The sequence below is a fragment of the Lepisma saccharinum genome, chromosome 27 (genome assembly GCF_977018435.1).
Source record: "Lepisma saccharinum chromosome 27, izLepSacc3.1, whole genome shotgun sequence".
Taxonomy (NCBI): Eukaryota; Metazoa; Arthropoda; class Insecta; order Zygentoma; family Lepismatidae; genus Lepisma; species Lepisma saccharinum.
In genome coordinates this window covers 17,356,272-17,376,007 of record NC_139255.1, presented here as the reverse complement: position 1 = coordinate 17,376,007, position 19,736 = coordinate 17,356,272, and positions in this window count along the sequence as shown.

Below are 19,736 nucleotides of genomic sequence, written 5' to 3'. Positions count from 1 at the left end.
CGTAACGTTTCAACCTTCTAGCAAGGTCTTCTTCAGACTCTGTATCAAGTACAAAAGTAACCAGATACAACAAGAAGGGTAATATATATACACAAACATTACTCCCTCCAGACTATTTAGAAAGTTGTTTGGAACTTTCTAGCAGATGACTTTCACTTTCCAACTTTACTTTCACCTAAAAGGCTAAACACTTCCATATAGAATGTGGTTGGACTTTTTAATCTCACGCTCTTTTCCCTTCATTTTTCTTCCTTCTCCTCTCCTCTTTTTCTCTTGTCCTTTCCACTCTTTCCAACATCTTCTTCCATTCTTTGTTTAACTTCAGTCCCCCATTCCAGTTCATTGTGTCTTCTTCGCCTTTCTTCTCTATTTCCTTGGCTTCCTTCCATTTTCTCACTAGCATTCTCTTCTCCCTTCCTATCTGCTTAGCCTCATCCCACTCTATGTCATGTCCTGTTTCTCTCGTGTGTTTAAATATTGCATTTCTCTCTCTCTTAAGTCGTACATCATCCCTATGTTGTTTCAACCTGTCTTTCAGCCTTTTTTTCGTTTCTCCTATGTACACACTCTGACATTCTTTACATTTTACTTCGTAGATAATCCCTTCTTCTTCCTCTTCTCTGTTTTCCTTTTTCTTGTTAGCATTCCTCGCTATTCCTAAGATGCTTCTTCCTCCCTTCCTGTAAGTTTTAATTCCTGCTTTCCTAAGCACTTTGCATATCTTTTCTGTGGTCTTCCCCATACTCCTTATTCCAAACCTTCTCTCCTCTTTTTCTTTCTCTTCCAATTCTCCCCTGCCCGTTTTCTTACTTCTTCTGTTTATGTCCAGTCTATCCTGCTTCTCATAGCCATTCTTTTCCAGCTGTTTCCATAGGCTATTTATTTTGCCTTCTTTTTCACATTCTTTCATGCATATTTTCTTGATTCTGTCCTCCATATTCTTTATAAAATTTATTTTTGTCACCTCACTTACATCACTTCTTTTGTGGCAGAATACCCCTGCTGCACACTTCTTCTGATGCCAAGCGGTTTCAATTTCTTGTCCTCTTTTCCTTTTCATCAATATATCTAGATAGCTTAACTTGTCTTTTTCTTCTATTTCAAGTTCCAATAATATCCCTCTTTCTTCATCTTGAATTTCTTTGGCAAAAATGTCAAGCTGCCTCTTCGTTCCCTTCCATATGCCAAAACAGTCGTCCACATATCTGCAAAACAGAATCATTTTGTCACCTCCCTTTTCTATCACTTTCTTTTCCCATTCATTCATAACCAATTCAGCCAATGCTGGGCTTAGACTGGAACCTATATTTAGTCCTTCACTCATTAACATTATTTTATCTCCCATTATACTGTAACCGTTATTCCAAATGGTTTCCAGCGCCTTCACTACCCTTTCACTATCCCATTCTCCTATAATTTCTTGTCCCATTCTCTTTTTAATAATGTCCAAAACGTGTCCCCTCTTGATGCTCGGGAACATACTTTTCACGTCTAAGCTAAACATTGTCGTCTTCATCTCATTTAACTTAAGTCCTTTTATGAGGTCTACTACTTGTTCACTGTTCTTAACTGCTCTGCTTTCTTGCTGTGTTACTAACACGTCAATAACTTTCTTTAATTTCTTTTCTAAGGGTTCCAAAATATTGTTTCTGCAGTTCATTACTGGTCTTAACTTTATCTCCTCTTTGTGTATCTTTGGAAAGCCTTTCAAACTTGGTAGTCTTCCTGTCTCCTTTATGCATTTCTTGAATCCACTCCTCCTACAGTCTTTAATGATTCTTTCTTTTATAGTTTGTTCTTCACCTGTTCCACAAATCTCCTAACCGAAGAAGACACAATGAACTGGAATGGGGGACTGAAGTTAAACAAAGAATGGAAGAAGATGTTGGAAAGAGTGGAAAGGACAAGAGAAAAAGAGGAGAGGAGAAGGAAGAAAAATGAAGGGAAAAGAGCGTGAGATTAAAAAGTCCAACCACATTCTATATGGAAGTGTTTAGCCTTTTAGGTGAAAGTAAAGTTGGAAAGTGAAAGTCATCTGCTAGAAAGTTCCAAACAACTTTCTAAATAGTCTGGAGGGAGTAATGTTTGTGTATATATATTACCCTTCTTGTTGTATCTGGTTACTTTTGTACTTGATACGGAGTCTGAAGAAGACCTTGCTAGAAGGTTGAAACGTTACGTTAGTTTATGTTTTTTAATAAAATAAATTACTGCCTTGGTCAGCATATTTAGTTTTTCATTAAATAATGTAATTAACATATCCACTGGGTGGGAATTAATTAGTCTATCCCTTGTTGGGATGTATCATTCACAACCAGAGGTTGGGATGGTTTAATACAAGTGTGGAATCATCCTCATCTGATCCCCCATTCAAATTCCACCAGGAATTAAAATGGATACATGTAGACCTATATTTGTTCACAATTTCCATGAAATCCCTTATGTGTGTGGAACGATGCCCAAGAACATATTTTTCGGAATTATCCTCTTATAAATTTATCAAAAATCCTCAAAAATTAAGAAATAATAATCTTAAATATTCCAGTGACAAACAGGAAATTCATGCGTGCTGTTCTAAAATGTAATTTTCCATGCCGCCACATTGTTAATCTTGTGCCCCCCACCCTTCACCGAGAAAAATGTTCCTGCGCCGCTTCTGCTTATCGGAAGTGCAATGGCGAGAGAAACAATTTAAAATAGAACATAAGTTTGTTTTTCATTTGCAATAGTTAAACAATGGTAAATAAAATAAATATGGGGCATAATGTAAATATGTATTTATGTCATGGTATATAGTGACATGTGAAACGCAGTTCGATATAAATTATTTTTCTTTATAAATTCATTTTATGTTCAAATATAAAAGTGTGAGGTTTGATTTTATTTTGTGGATAAATTTGTATCCGAGCCAGACGTCGGGAGTTGGGAGACGGGTTTTTCCTGAGTGACAGCCGCCGGTTAGAAAATGACATATTTGCACCAACACGGAGAAAAGAAAGGATTATTTTCGTCGCAACCGGGCTTCAAATCGCAGCGGGTGGGCGAACCCATTTGTCACGGATGACCAGGAGAATCAGCTGGAGCCCAAGCCTGCAAGGATTGAGGACGCGCGGGTGACCGCGTTTCAAGACAATGGAGAAAGGTCATTTCCATCCCCTCAGAAATCGAAGCCAAGCCACCTTGAGCGTGCTTTTCAACGGACGAATTTGAATCTCTTATAAATATGCGGTACTACCATTCCAGACACAGTTTTTACCCGGATTTCATAGAGAGAGCATCTCCGCGCTACACTCTCGCGTGATTATTGTTTTGTGTCCGTGGACTTCCTTTTCTTACGTACCGTGAGTGAATTGCAGATAGAGAGTTACCAGTGTGCGCCTTATTTTGGTGAAGATTACGCGGTGATTTGTTTTTGCCAAGCGTGGACTACCTAATAATGGAGGGCTAAAGGAGATAGAGAAGGGGGGCCGTCGCCTCCCCGGCACCCGCAACGATGCGCCGCTACCATCCGGTGAAGCCAGCCAGCCAGCACCAAAGACGACATCAAAGCCGAACACTGTCCAAAGCCCGAAGGACGTTTCCAGATCGACGTTTCAACCGAAGCCCGTTACCAGAGAGAGAGAGAGAGAGAGAGAGAGAGAGAGAGAGAAGGACGACTCCAGATCGACGCCCAATCGAAGCCCGTTACCAGAGAGAGATGATTCCAGATCGACGTCCAATGGATGCCCGACACTAGAGAGATTCCGGACCGGCGCGTGACCACGTACACCCGACGCTAGTGACAAGAGGAACGCCCGAAGTACTGAGGAGGTGCAAGTACACCATATCGTCGCAATTATTCTTCGTCGCGATCGACCTCGGAGAACAATTTCGCCACAAAGGAACCGTGTGCAAGTCCCGCGTCCAGGAGAGATGAATGACCACGCAATGTAGCAGAGTCCGGTACAGTATTCTTCAGAGGGTCTATGTCCATGTAAACGTGCATCGTTAGTATCAACACCGTACTGTTAACGCCGAAGTCTCACTTATTTGCAAAGTGACTCAGGAACCCTGAACCTAACCCCCGTGTCTGATAATTTTTTGATATTGTTATAAAAAAGGGTTATTTCATGTTCAGATGTTCTAAGTTAATTGTCTGCATTCAGGGTTAGTAGCTCCATTTAATTTCTTTAATATTTAGTGTAAATTGTCAAAGTGTGCTCCATTTTTTGTGTAACCGACCGCCCCGTCGCGCCATTTAATTTGTCAATGCTTGACTGATGAGTCCTTTTTAATTGTGGAAAGCGTAATTTTATATTGCAAGGTCGTGCGCATGAAGTAGTATTATTTGTTGCATAGTGGTTTTTGATGTAATTTTTGCTCGCGCCGACGATTGATTTGTGTATTCCGGCAGCTGGAGCCAATTAAGTTTTTGCATCACAATGTAATTGTGTAGTTGTTCTCATTGGACGATAGAGGCTTATGTGTATTACCCCCGTCCGAGAAACTTGTTAAATGTCGTGCTTACGACTGGATGCATACGTTCATTCGAACGAAAGATTTAACCACGCCGACCCAATTGTCTTAGTTAACCGCTTTCCGAGGGCTGGCACTTAAGTTAATTTAAAAGAGCACAGGAGCTGGCAGACAAATGCCCTAAATGTTAATGAGATCCATGATTTGTATCTATACTTCACATGTAAAAATACCTCATAGGTGTGAAAGAGAGAAGAGTGAATGAGTGAGAGTTTGAGGAGGCTTTGTAAACAGTTGTTGATTGCAATATTTTTTTGTTGTTGCAATATATATTCACTCTTTACCGTTCGTCAGTGTTGTTATTTGACGTTTTTCAGGTACCGGATATTATACTATTAGTGTGTTATGATTGTTCGAATCTACATATCAAATGTAAACAAAACAGTGTAACATTTCAAGGTATTTATCTCCGCCTCGCAATAGTACGACAATAAAGGACCGTCTCAGTACCGAACTTGAAAACCTGGACTGTGAGAGTCACGACCGGTTTCCCGTACACATAACGACGTTTGGCCCCGTGCCGGGGTATGATTGACACGTCATTTCGGGGACCGTGAGTGCACTCGTTACATTTATGCAATTTGTGTTCTATCCCAAAGACATTTTGTGACCAAATCGATGACGACGAATATTAATTATTATAGTAACTCCATGCCTTTCCTGTATTTTGCCCATATTTTTCCAGGCTTGTTCAAGTACGTTGCAGGATATTACAAGAAACTATTCGTAATTTGCTATACTACCTCAAATCTATTCCCTGCTGTGTGCTCCCCCCCCCCATATGCTTTCCAGAGCTTTGCCCGACTTGACCTGGGCTCGCGAATCCTATCTTTATTTACTCTGGCGGACATTATCGAACCCTCTGAAAGAAAAATGCGGTTCTTCTCAGATTACTAGCTGACAGGCCTATTCTCGCCCCTCCCTCCTTCAACCCTCGAGGGCAAGCTTCGGGGGGAGGGAGATCTGTGCCACGATGACTGAAGGAGACGGGAAGAAATTTGACATTGATCCTTACGGGATAATTTTTTTATTCGTTCTCTTGGGAACATAAAACCTCCGATGGCCTTAAAATATATATGAACGGGAAAAGGACACTTTGAAGTACTGAATATTACTAGGACAAGTCGAGAACTCCCACTTGATTTGCCGTAACTTTAAGTTTAAGTTGTTATTTTATTTCCTCCATAAGAAATACATGGGATTCTGAAAATTCTTATTCATCATATTTTTGAAACATTGTAGCTACTAGCTAGCTTAATAATCAACTTGAAAAACCATTTCCACTTGCCACAGGGAGAGAGATTCACGCTCTCTTGAATATCATAAGCATGTTTTAAAAGCAGTGCTCATTCCGATGATATTGAAATAAATGCACAACTGGTGCGTAATTATCCCTCATGGCCTCCTTGTGGAGGATATCCGCTTCTGACGTTGTTGAAGGGAATGTAGATATTCTTTATTCTACTGCTTCCAAATGGATCTTCTCATCTTCTGTATCAGCTGGTATCTGCTGAGTCTATTTTCAGGTATGACGGTGAGGTCAGGTTCTGGGAAGGTTGTTATAGATCTGCCAATGAGAAAATGCCCTAGAGTTAATATCTGGTAATCTGATTCGTCGGGTAAAACGCAAAGTGGTCTGACAGTTCTTTACGTAGATTAATGGCTTGATTCTCGTCTTCTTCCCCTGACAGCAAGTCATCCATATAAAAATATCTCTTCAGAATTTCAGCAGATTGTGGATAGATGTGCATTTCATCTGTCGCTAGTTGCTGTAAGATATGAGATAGATGTCAAGCCATAGGTTACAGTGTTCAATTTGTACATCATTAGTGGTTCGTCTTGAGATTTTCTCCACAATATGCACTGCAATTTCCTATCAGAAGGGTGCATATGAATCATCCTATACATTTTCTCAATATCAGATTTCAGAGCGATTATATGAGTCCTAAAGCGAAGCAATAACCCAAACAGTTCCTCATGTAGAACAGGTACTGCACTTTGTAGACAATTGAGTGACTGGCCACTGGTTGTTTTAGCTGAAGCATCGAAGACTACGCGTAGTTTCGTAGTAGAACTTACGGTGTTCAAAACCGTGCGATGGGGGATGAAATATCGGATGTCTTCCTTTGCTGGATTGCCTCTCTCATTTCTTGCACTGTTTGCATATGGTGAAATCTCTCGCACTGGCTCATAAATTCTACATATTGTTCCTTCAATTCCAGTTCTCTCTCGAGTCGGCGTTCTAATTGCAGAAATCTAGAGTGTGCATGTTCCAATGATTCCCCTAATGTTGATCTTTCTTCGGTCAAAGGTAAACGCACGGTGTAGGTGCAATCTTCATTCCTTTCTGTAGTTTGACGAAAATGTTCTTCCATTTTCTTATCTTTAGGCGACACAATTTTATCCGACAAACCTTCAATGGTCCAGAAACGCTCTAGTTGACGTTCCAAAGGCTCACCCTGTATGAAAAATGGTCTGCTTGGATGTGGCGTTGTTCCTGGGAGTGTTGCCAACTACAATCCAGCTAAACTGTGTGTTTTGTAATCTAGGATAAGGTCCTTGTTTCTACATCTGCTCTGGCAGTAGGATATCGAAAAATATACTTGCAGAAATTAAAATATAAATCTTGGCAGGGATATTGAAGTTTTCATCCGCCAGGTCAATATCTGTATGTATCTCCCATCATGAAGTATCCATTTTTTCTGCAGGCAAACGTTCAGTAATATTCTTTAAGGCAGAACATTGTGCTTCTATAGTAAATTGAGGACTAAAAGTGGTAAACTTTGTAAGTGATAAAAGCGAAAGTGTTGGGAAATCGCATCGTTCCGCACATCAGCCCGTAAGAACGTTCACACTAGTGACCTATTTACACGCCCTTTGAACTACTTAGAGGGCTACCAGCCACTTTTTGCGTTTACCACATTATAAAGCATGGCACATTGCACAGTTTAACGTAGAAAACGGTGTTTTAAATATTTTGGCACTTACAGCGTTTACCAATTTTAGTCTTCAATTCATTGAATCTTGATTTTAATTCCAATCCATCTCGCACGATGGCGCACCGCCGCATTATGGTAAAAATTTCTTCAGGTGGCTTAATGAACAGTTTCCAGGAAGATGGATTGGTCGGTGTTGTCCAGTTGAGTGACCACCACGTGTCCCCCGACCTAACTCCTTTGGCTTTTTATCTGTGGGGGCATTTGAAGGCTATTTGTACCAGTGTAAAATTGATAGCGTTGCCCACCTGAAAAGGAGAATCACTGAAGCATGTGCACAAGTATCACCTGACGTGTTTCGTACGGTGCACGACTATTAGGTTAAACGTTTGCGGAAATGCTTAGAAGAAAACGGTGGCCATGTGGAACATGTTCTGTGATGGTGATTGTCTGTTGTTTTGTTGTTCACCACTGTTCTCCCTCGCTATGCATGTGTTTGTTGTGGTGTTACACGGTGTGTATGGAATCCCGCAGAGTTCAAAACTGACCCTAATAACGCCAAGTGCAGACTTGGAGTTATTTAAGGATGAATAAGTGCAACACCGTTACAGTTATCGTAAAATGGCTTGCAGCATTCGATTCCTCGTTGAAAGAGGGTGTAATTTTATATTTCACATGACCAGGTTTCCAATTGAAATAACAAAGTTGGATCCAATATGTCCACCCGCCGCCAAGATGGCGGACGACGACTGCAACCACGTCATAACGTTTCCCCCTCCCCCCAACATTGATACCATTTGACTTTAGATTAAACCCGTACGCAGTTTCTAAAATATTTAGCCCGGTCCTGACTTTTGACCACACCCCAATTTTTCGTAAAATTTGAAATTGGGGGTACCCTTTGTCCTCAATGTTTGCCCCCCTTGACCCCCTAGAACTCATTTCCATCCAAGATTGGGGGGGCATGGCACTGTTTGGGTGGAAGGGGTTATTATAGTTTGGTGTCTGGATTCACACACAGTATAATCTTCTGTGAGGTTTGTGTTGTGTGCGGTTCATGTGTATTTGTGATTGTCCTTTTATCAATTTGATCTTATTATCCTCATCTTCGCAATGCGCCAAAAGTGTCAGAAATATGAAGTATAATATATCAAATCAAACAATCAATCATGATTATGCATGATATGATCCATATTTTTATGTGACGTCACAACTTTAAAATATGTCACTGATATATTATACTTTTATGAAAGGACACGTAAATGTTGTGTTATTATATGTAATATTGCACCCTGTTTGAAATATATATCTTTGTTTAATGTTTATTGTATTTTATGCTCTGTTATGAGTAGTTTAATGTATCTTCATGTATGCAAGAGTGCACTATACGAATTTGTATTTCTAAAGATGTATAGATGTCAGTTTTGTTGATAGTATCCTTTTGTAGATAGTGAGTGATTCATCTGTACTTTAATCTGTGTTCTCGAAAATAGTATAAAAGCGAGGATACCGCGTAAGAAATCATCACACTTTTTCGCCACGGATCGACGAAGCTTTTAAAATTAAAAAGAACTCCTCGGTGTTGTGCATACATCCTGGAATGGTAGTTCGGGGCGCAAGCTAGGCCTATGTGATCATAGGTACGCCGATAGCCATGCATTAATGATATGCACAATACTGCAACCATTCTACGTTAAATAATAAAGCTAGCCTAAGGATTAATTTGGAAATAAAAGGCTAAAGAGCAAATATTGGCTCAGTTATCATTGCATATCTCTTGGTGTGGTAGTTCGGGGCGCAAGCTAGGTCTATGTGATCATAGGCTTGCCGATAGCCACGCGTTGAGTTTATGCGTTTTAGTTGAGTCAATTCATCGACAAAGCGAAGTCCTCGCCTTCGTCTCAAGTATATTTGCATTATAATTGCAATAAATAAAGAATAAAACCTTTCATTTTATACATACTACAGTAATGTGGTTTTATTTCTCTGTGCTGTGAATATTTCCTTTTTCTAACACTATCCCTGTACCTGAAAGGAGTCTGTGTACTTCACCAAGTCTCATCGTTCACCGCTGAGTATTATTAAGTTAATATTAATAAATATAATAAATAATACGACGCGTCCAATCGCAAGAACGTGTCATGCATATATGTAAATGTGCAGTAATTATAATTTGTACATAAAAGTATATTAAAAGAACATTCATATTCAAAATTTATTCTTATCTATATTAATGTATATTGTATTTGAAAATAAAACCCTTAGAAAATTATTTGGACCTAAAAGGGATGAGTATATGATGAATGGAGAAAGTCACATAATTTTGAACTGCACAATCTGTATTCATGTCCAGACATTATTAGAATGATTAAATCAAAAACACTTAGTTGGGCAGGTTATGTGGCACGAATGAAACAAGAAAGAATAGTTTGCAGGATTCTTGTTGGGAAACCTGACGGTAGGAAGGCCAAGACGGAGAAGGAGAGATAAGACCTAAAGGAAATCGGTAGGGAAGGAAAAGAGTGGATAGATCTTGCCCAGGATAGGAACAGGTAGAAGGCTTCTGTTGCTGCAGCCATTAACCTTCCGGTTTAAGAAGGCTAGATAGTTAGTTATTATTACGCGTATTATTATTATTATTTATTATCTCAATACGGTTACAATTAAGCCATACAACATTTCATTTAGAACAATATTAATACAAATAATGACTTGATGCCCTATGTTGTAAAAAGTATATATACAAATGCTACATCTAAGGAAAATGAGATGAATTTAAATGAACATGTGTAGTGTTCCATAGTAGCAATGAAATAAGGAAAGTTTGAGTGTTATTTATAAGAGAAGAAGGTGTATGGGTGTGTGGTTTTGGATATGAGTGTGTATGGAATTACTGTTTGAAAAGGATAGGGATAAAAATTGAAATCCTATGTGCGTGGGGGGGGGGGTACGCACTGAAAATAATAGTACTGTGAGTTAGAATTTATAGGCATGTGAACGTAGAAGACGACAGAACTGCGCTTTGCTGGTACTGAGTTTGACCTTCGTCAGGAGTGAATTCCAGGTTACCGCTGCTAGGTACGAGATGGACTTCTGACCAAATCTGCTTTTGTTAGGATTGGGGATTACTAGTTCTCTATGTAAGAACGATCTGGTGCTTCGGGTACTGAACTCAGAGCGGAGCTTAATCCTATTATGCAATGGAGATGATTTGTTATGTACACTATGGAATACCTTATTCAGGTAGATGTAATGTATTCTCGAAGTGACTGTGGGTATGTGTAAAACTTGCGCAATTGTTGGGAATGCATGTGAATGGTTCTTAAGCAATTGTTTTGTATAGTTTTAAGTTTCTTCAGATGAGTTAAGTTACAGCCAAAAATAAGACTAGCATCTTACTCGAATACGGGACGAATAAAGGAAAGGTACAAATGTCTACTAAGATTTCTATTGAGATATTTACGAATTCTTCGAAATACGTAAATATGATGATAGATTTTACGAATATAGTTATTTATTTGGAGGTTATAATTTAGCTGGGGGTCGATAATGATTCAGAGATACTTTAAAATATTGTTTAAAGGTACTCTGGCGTCATTAAGGGTAATATCTATCATGGCACAAAAGCGAAGTGAAATAAAGTAAATCAAATCATGAATAACTTTCTTGTCTATTACAGGTGGCATTAGTTGCACAATTGAAAATGGCGTGTGCTCAAGAAAAGCGCAGCATGTAGCGTGGTTTTGGAAGAGGGTAATAATTTTCTAACTAAAGTGCCATTTTCTGATGAATCTTCTTTTCATGTGTGCGGTAAAGTAAAAAAAAAACATGAGGGAATTTGGACTCTACCAATACACATAATAGTAAGAGGTGATACGTGACAGTCCCAAAGTTAATGTCTGGTGCTGTGTGTTGATTGACCTGCATTTTAGGCCCCATTTCTTTATTTGTTGCCGAAGAAACAGTTAATGCTACAAATTACCTTTACATGCTGGAGGAGTATCTGATGCCACAATTGTTTACCGTAAACGAACAACCCTTTTTAAGCAAGGTGGTGGACCATCACACTGGGCCTTAGACGTGAGAAATTTCCTGAACAGGACATTTCCAGCATGTTGGATTGAAAGAGATGGTCCAATTGCCTCGCTCGCCTGACATTACACCCCTGGACTTCTTTCTGTGGTACTAACGAAAGACATAATGTACAGTACTTCTGTCTTTGATCTTGATGATTTGAAAACCAGAATAACAGGTACCATTACCATAGTTGACAGGAATATGCTACGGAGGATATGGACAGAGTTTGAATTTCGATTAGATGTAGGGCCTCCCCGATGGCGCAGTGTAATCCACTTTATGCACAGTAAGGCTAATCGGGACTAGACCTACAGTTTAAAGTGGGATCCGAACCACTTGTGCCTCCACCGGGTATCGAACCCGATCCCCTTGATTACAAGGCAATGACGCTAGTAGCATTCCTGACGTATGCACTGATCATTAATTACGTACTTGAGGAGAACAATGACAAGAGTGAAATTGAGTGGATGGAGTGACGCTGTTGAGCATCGAAAGCGAAAACTGTACTTGACCAAAATAGCACAAGAATTTGCTTCCATAAAAAAGTACTGAGGATCGGTAATGGGCATTTAACAAAATCGTATTTTTTGTAGTAACAGTGTATTTTCATATATACTACAGTCCCTATCAAAAGTTTAAGACCACCAACTTTTTTTCATATAAATGAATCCTGACGGAAAGTTTTTGGTACAAATATGGAGTGAAATTGTATAGAAGTAATATAGTGTGTGAGGCATATATTGCCGAAAAAATATTGGTATACGTCTTGTAGTTCTTGAGATACAGAAGTGGAAAATCAAATTTCTTAACTGACAAATCCAGCATTTTGAAGTACAGATGAATGTGTATATACGTATATACACGTACCCGACGCCGTTATGACAGTACTGAATGTTTTCCAGTATTGTGGAACATGAACGAAGGTTTTGACGCAAGAAAAAAAATCAAAAAATTTTTTTTCGTGTTCTATCTATATTTTTTTCTTCTAAAATTCGCAAAATAAAAAAATACAGCGAAAACTGAGAGGTCTTCAGATAACAATATCTTCCTCAGCGACTGCGCTGGAGTGAACAAATTTTATTAGTCATTAGTTGAAATGTGTGTCAATAGATGGCGCAGAAAGACATATCTCGAGTAGCAGCATTGTGCAAGTCCAAACCTGCTTTCATTACGCTTGATAATAAACAGGCTGTTTGAATCGCAAGCTACGTGATAATGGGGGGGGGGATCTGTGCCCGTGACCATGAAATGGCAAATAATTGGTACGTACAGATGCAATAGGTCTCATAGAGAAATTGCAGTCGCATTGAATGTGAGTAAAACCTGCGTGGCGAACACAATAAACAAATTCAAGCAGCAAGGTACAGTGGTTGATAAACCACGTTGCGGCCGCCCCAGGGTAACGTCTGTACGCGAGGACCAGATTATCACGAGGGTGGCAAAGAATAACCGTAAAGCTCCTCTTCCAGCGATAATGAGGGATTTTGAGATTCATTCCTGACTCCATGGATTCACGAGAATACATCGAAACAATGAAAGATAACATGCTCCCGTCTGCCCAGTAGCTCCAGAGAAGGACAACGCGACTTGCCACACGTCAGCAGCAACAATGGCTTGGATTAAAGCTAGGGAAGGAAATCCCATTGTTGCCTTGGCCAGCACGAAGTCCGGACCTGAATCCTATAGAAAACCTATGGAATATCATTGGTCTTCGTGTAGCCAGACGCCAGCCAAGGAATGTCCAGGAACTTCGCGAACAGATCTCCGAAGTATGGAATGAGATTACGCCCCAAGAATGCCAGAAATTGGTCCGCAGCATGAGAAAACGTGTGCAAATGTGCTTGAAATTTAAAGGTGGAACTATTGACTATTAAAATTTCACACTTCATTCATTTAATTTCAGGAGAAATGTTTGTTTCCAAGTATATTTTCAAAGTTCAGATTTAATGATTTTACGAATTGTGCCTTTAGTTGCATCTACTAGTTATAAGTGCATTAATATGCCCTTACACTTTCTTGATCTTGATGTACCTTTCAATAACATTACATAATAATTTCAATTTTGTATTAAAGTGATTATTTCATGAGAAGCACTCGCATATGCACTTTTTCTGTTTGTCTGGAAAGCACATGACAAGGTGGTCTTAAACTTTTGGTAGGGACTGTACTTTTTTACAGTTTGTCTATTGTTTTAACCTTTCCTACAAGTTTTTACATTGATTCAAATTACATGTATGTATTTTCATATTTGTACATATCTAATATAAATGTAGGCGTGAATTAATATTTTAGAAAGGAAAGCTTAAAAAAAAAAAGTAGGGGCGCACAACTGAAAGTTGCGGGAGGGGGGTGCAGAGCATGTTAGTTACGCTACTGATCCGAGTACCGAAATGTAAGAAGGCAAGATACGAATCGTCTGTGGAAAGTGAAGCGTGGAATGAACTGCCTGTAAATTGCAGATAGGAGAGAAATTTGGCCAAATTTAAACGAAAGATTAAGACATTAATCTAGGAATACTGACACCGTGTCTCATCTGCCTGTCTCATTGCCTCCTTCACATACGCTAGTTGCAAAACTGTTCACTTCCATTTCTTCATTATGCTTTTCAATTAATTGTTTGTACACTTGTATATTTATAAACAATTAGCATAACTGTACATTAATTCATCTAGGGCAAATAGCTGTTTTCATAGTTACAGGATCAATGTAAAGTAAACTGTAAGCTTAGCTGTAACGTCACTTCAGATAATAATAATAATAATAATAATAATAATTAGGGAAGGGATTTTAAGGTGCAAAATTATGGTCAGGAAAGGGAAAAGAAGGTTCTGAAAATGTTTTCAAAAAGGTACAAAAAAAGTGCTGATAAAATGCCTTTATTCAATGCTCTCTTTTTCTGCACTTTATGTATACCTAGGTATAATGTGCTAATAGAGAACCGTGGTTCTGCCAAATAGGTTTTGTTGAAGTTTGTGTTTTCTCTCGCGGGTTTTGCTACATTATCTTGGGACTATTGGAGCAACTATGATTATATTACACCATTTGGTCATATTATACCATTTGATTATATTATACCATTTTATAGCTCTCGTTCTGCTCTGCGTACAAAATGAGACTATAGGGTATTATTTAGCTACTCAAGAAGAGTAAAAATCTTATATTTTTTTGTCCAATATTTTTTAACAAAACATGAAAGAAAATTAAGAAAAAGGGTACTGAAGCATCAAAGAGGCGGTAAAAAGGGGATGAATGTGCAAATCTCACAAAAATGTGCAACAAAGTGTGTTCATTTTACTTCATTTCATGTCCTAAAATACATATCTCAAACGATCGGTATGAAAACTTGTTTCGGTTGCTAAAGAAACATAAAAAGATGAAGGAACGTGCACAAATAACACCTTGTATCTAAGCAAACACTTCAGTTACAAACGACTTCAGAATGAAATCGAGTCAGCAATGAATGTTTCGCAGATGAAGGTTTTCAAGCAACATGTGTCAGACATTCTCAGTAGACTCTGTCTGAAGCTTGTTTCATCATTCCCCTGTTTCTCATTGTCTCTCCTCTTCAGAATTCAAAGCATGCGTCCAGTTCTCTTCCAGAGGCCACTTAAAATAAATATGACCTTCATTAGGTTAATTAAAGTCACCTTTAATGTGTTAATGGGATCATTAAATCCTCCCAGTCAAAAGAAAAACAGAACTGAAACAGAAGAAGAGGAGGAATATTTAATTTGAAGAGAATTGAAGGTTACTAACTTTCAAATAGTTATTAACAGTAAACATCATTGGTTACGACACGAGATCATATGAAAATTGGTATATTAAAGCTTAAGAATGTTAGTAATATCGCGTCTTGAAGTACAGAAATTTTACATCTTGCTCTTGAAAGCCGATGGAACAGGTTTAATGCTAGGTATTTTAAATAAATTACATAATGAAACCCTTACATGTCAGAGAAGAGAGTTGTAGTTTTAACAGCGAAACTGATGGAAGTTGAAATTTCAAAGTAAGAAAGTAAAAATTTCACATTCGTTTCGTTGAAGACCTCGAGAAGTATCCCATGAAGTAGTGGACCAGCAGACACAGGCCTGTAACGGAAGGACCCCCTCCAGAGAACCAAAGGGGCAGGAGCTGGCTATGCACCTTTCGAACTATGAAATATTTTAATGTAAACCAATAAAAACCTACGAAAACAAGATTGACGATTTTTTAGATTTTGCAAGAATTTCGGTTTTGTCAGTACATAAATGAGTAAGGTGGGTAAGCCAAATTTAACGAAAATCAAATTCGTATTTAACAGCTAACAAATGACTAATGTACCCAGTTCCCCTCTGGTGCACTATACAGAAAACCAACAGTCTCAGCAGCCATTTTATGTAAGTTATTGTATTGGGGAGCGAACAAATTAGTCGTCGTTGTTATTTTGAGGTAAAAAAGAAATATGTGTTTGTATGTACACTTAACCAGCTGGTCCACCTCTCTCAAGCAAGGGAGACATCATTTTTCTTGGGTAAATGAACATCGGTAGGACATACATCCCAGATGCACTCATTGCACACATCACAGTAATATTTCGCCCTCTTTCCCAAGTGGTTACACCTCCAACTTGTTTTTTACCTTTAGGTGCGAGAACATGACCTGGCTTTTGGACAGTAGATATTACAGCTGCATCCATATTGAAAATACGAGAAGGCTCGAACATATGTTTGCCCATCAGTAAATCTACATTACGAAAGAAGAGGTCAACTTCTTCCTTGTTAAATCCAACCACCCTGCTAATGCTTGTTGCCGAGGGTTTCCGAAGAGAAATTTCAGGATTTCTTTTGCGGAACCCTGTTACCCAGTCTTCACCAGCCATTCGAGTTCTATGATTAAAGTTGTGCTTTATATTTAATTCTTCTGTTACTTCAAATACCAAACCTCTCAAATCCGTAATTGTACTACATTTATGAATACCATAAAAAACGTTAGCTAATAGAAGAACTCTGTTGTCTAGGTCTTTTGCCTGCTCTTCATTGAAAACTGCAGGTCTCCATTAGCAGGTTTGGGGTTTTGTTACTTTTCAGTCTGTCGCGAAGAGTTGATCGTGGAATCTTAAACTGTAAGGCTACACTTTTGACCGACTTTCCATCCGACACTTGCTTCATAGCTGCCTTCAATTCATCCTCGGTCCATTTCGCTGTTTCAGTGATTCCTTTTCGTGCTTAGGCATATGGAATGAACAAAAATGAATGCATTAGTCATGACTGTAATTGCACGGTACTACATGCATGGGGAACTTTCCTTTTTTTTTTATTTTATTTGCATAGAATGCATAAACATGTACCGTTCTATATACAATTCGATTTATAACTATTGAGACCATCGACACACGTAAAACATTATTGCAAGCGACTCCATATCTGTCTCTTATCCATGTTTTTCTTTCCTTCCTACAATATTTTTTTACACCTTACAAACTTTTATTCCATACTGAACGTTCATGCAGTTAATTATTTTCGTATTTAATGTTTATAAAATATCCACATAGGTGAAGCTAATAACTAATACTAGGTTCATGTCTCTATCGTTTTTTTTTGTTCAAAAGTTAAGAACATTTAAAATCTCGGTTCCGTGACTTTTGGGACACCCTGTATATCTCGGAAATGTGACGTCATACTCAAATTTTGAGACTTTCTCTGAATTCCTCACACAAATTAGTAAAGAACACGTTATTTCATCCAGGATACAGAAAAAAGTTGAAATTTGTTCTTTAGTGTTATTTATGCCATGGGGGCCACCCCGATGGCGCAGTGGTAGCGTCGTCGCCTTGTAATCAAGGTGTTCGATACCCACTGGAGGTATATAGTGGTTCGGATCCCACTTTAAACTATAGGTCCAGTCCCAATTAGCCTTACTGTGTATAAAGTGGACTTAAAACACCAATTCAATCAATCAATCAATATTTATGTCATGGTCTAGGCATGTATTACAAATTATTTTGTAATAATGAAAAGGAAGAAAAATATTTAATAATATATCTTAATTGTATTTACTGCTAGTTAATTCATATTGAATAGAGAAGTGTATTAAAAAGCGTATTAAAATGAAAATTTTTAAATGTATGTTAATAGGATATACATGTACTGTAACAGAGTCTCATGTGATTGTTATGAATGGTATTGTAAGTATATTAGAATTTCGCTCACTACTGATGCCCAGCCATTTAGTTTGTACAGGAAGTCCATGAGTTCGGTGGTTGATTCGCGTAAATTTCAGGAGGGTAGAGGTTTCTCCCAGAGTGCATTGAGAATTATGTTTAGACTTAAGGTCTCTTAAAGTCTTAGTTTTAGGAATTGGTCTTAGTTTTAGGAATTGATGTTTCTCCATGTTATTTGATTTATAAGTTTCAGTGACTATTTTCAATTTATTGTTCAATTTTTGTTAGTTACATGTTCAAGATAATTGGAAAATTATTTAGAAATTATTTAAGGATTCTAGGTTTGCATTTGACATATGCGATATTTACGTCGCTCTCTGAGCATTTGTATTGGTCTTGTTCTTTATCCTTTGGCTGCAACTTGAAAGCGAAATAGCGTTTCATCCTGAAGGCGCCCTCCGGTAGTTCTTCCTCTTGACTCCCTTTATTCTAATTTCTTACCAAAGTCTCTTCAAACATCTTCTTATCTGGTGTAAGCGCCATTTGAAATCTTCTCGCATTGCTTTGTAACTGGAAATGTTGTAAGTATAACGAGTGATATAATACGTGACTTTCAAAGTGTAAATTTTACTTGGATTAACTGCGTGACTATTAAATGACATCATATCTCAGTACATATCTCTGAACTCATATATACAGGGTGATTCAGAATACCTATTACACACTTCTAGGAGTTGTAGAGGGGACTTCATAGATCAAGTTTTGATAAAAAACCCATGTCCGGAAATGTACAGTTTTGGTACCACACAGATGACAAGATCACATAATTTCACATCTTTTACTTTATATGCGTCGCTAAAAGAGCTGTTCGATGTGGCGGCCCTGAAGTTCGTTGCAAACAGTGTACTTCAGAAGGATGTTTGCATACACACGCTCAAAAATACCTGGTGTGTTCTGAATCGTGTCTGCTGCAGCCAGAACTCGTGCAACCAGGTCTTCCTCAGACATTACAAGAGTCTCATAAACAAGACTCTTCAAGTGGTCCCTTACGAAAAAGTCAAGAGGAATTAGATCCGGCGATCGTGGTGGCCAAGGAGTTGGTCCACCGCGACCTCTCCTCCTGTCCCCGTATGTTTGATTGAGATGTTGTCGGACGTCATGGGAAAAGTGAGCTGGTGTGCCATCATGTTGAAACCACATGTGCTGGCGAATGTGCATCGGCACATCGTCCAAGAACTGCACCAATACTTCTTGCAGGAAGGTAAAGTACCTCGGACACGTTATGCGGCCCAGAAGAAGGTGCGGTCCAATCAGGCGACCATCGATGATACCAGCCCATACACTGATGACAAACCGTTGTTAAAATCCATGAGGATGTATGGCACGAGAATTTTCATCCCAAATATGGCTGTTCCGACTGTTAAAAACACCTTCCCTGATGAAATGCGCTTCATCCGTAAAAAGAACAAGCCGAGAAAACTCGGGAACTTCCACACAACAGTGTCACACAACAGTGTAGAAACCAGGCACAGTAATTGACACGTTGTACAAAATCAGCCGGACGCATTGCATGTACGTACCCTCTGGGGGTGGTACGGGTGAAGCTGCTGGTCATGACGAATACGCCAGACGCTGCTCTGAGACACATTCATGTGACGTGCAATGGTGCGAGTACTCGTCGACGGGTTCTCGTCAGTTTCATGAAGGACCTCCTCTTTAACGTCGAGAGTGCGGCATGTTCGTGGAGCACCATAGTCGGCCCTGTTATCTTTGAAGTTACCTGTTTCTCGCAGCCGTTGCTCTAATCGGACAAAAATGGTATGTGATGTAGTGACACGATGCGGAAAACGCTCTGCATATAGACGTAAACATGTCGGTGTTCTCGGCAAACGTGTATTCAACCATACTGCACTGTTTTCTGCAACGACCAAATAGCAACTGACGTGAAGGTCGAAGCACACCGGATTGTAAAGAGTGAACGGTCTGCAGGCACGAATGAATAGCAAAAGACGTGAAGGTCGAAGCACACCAGATTGTAAACAAGAGGACGCTGGAAGCAGCACACATGA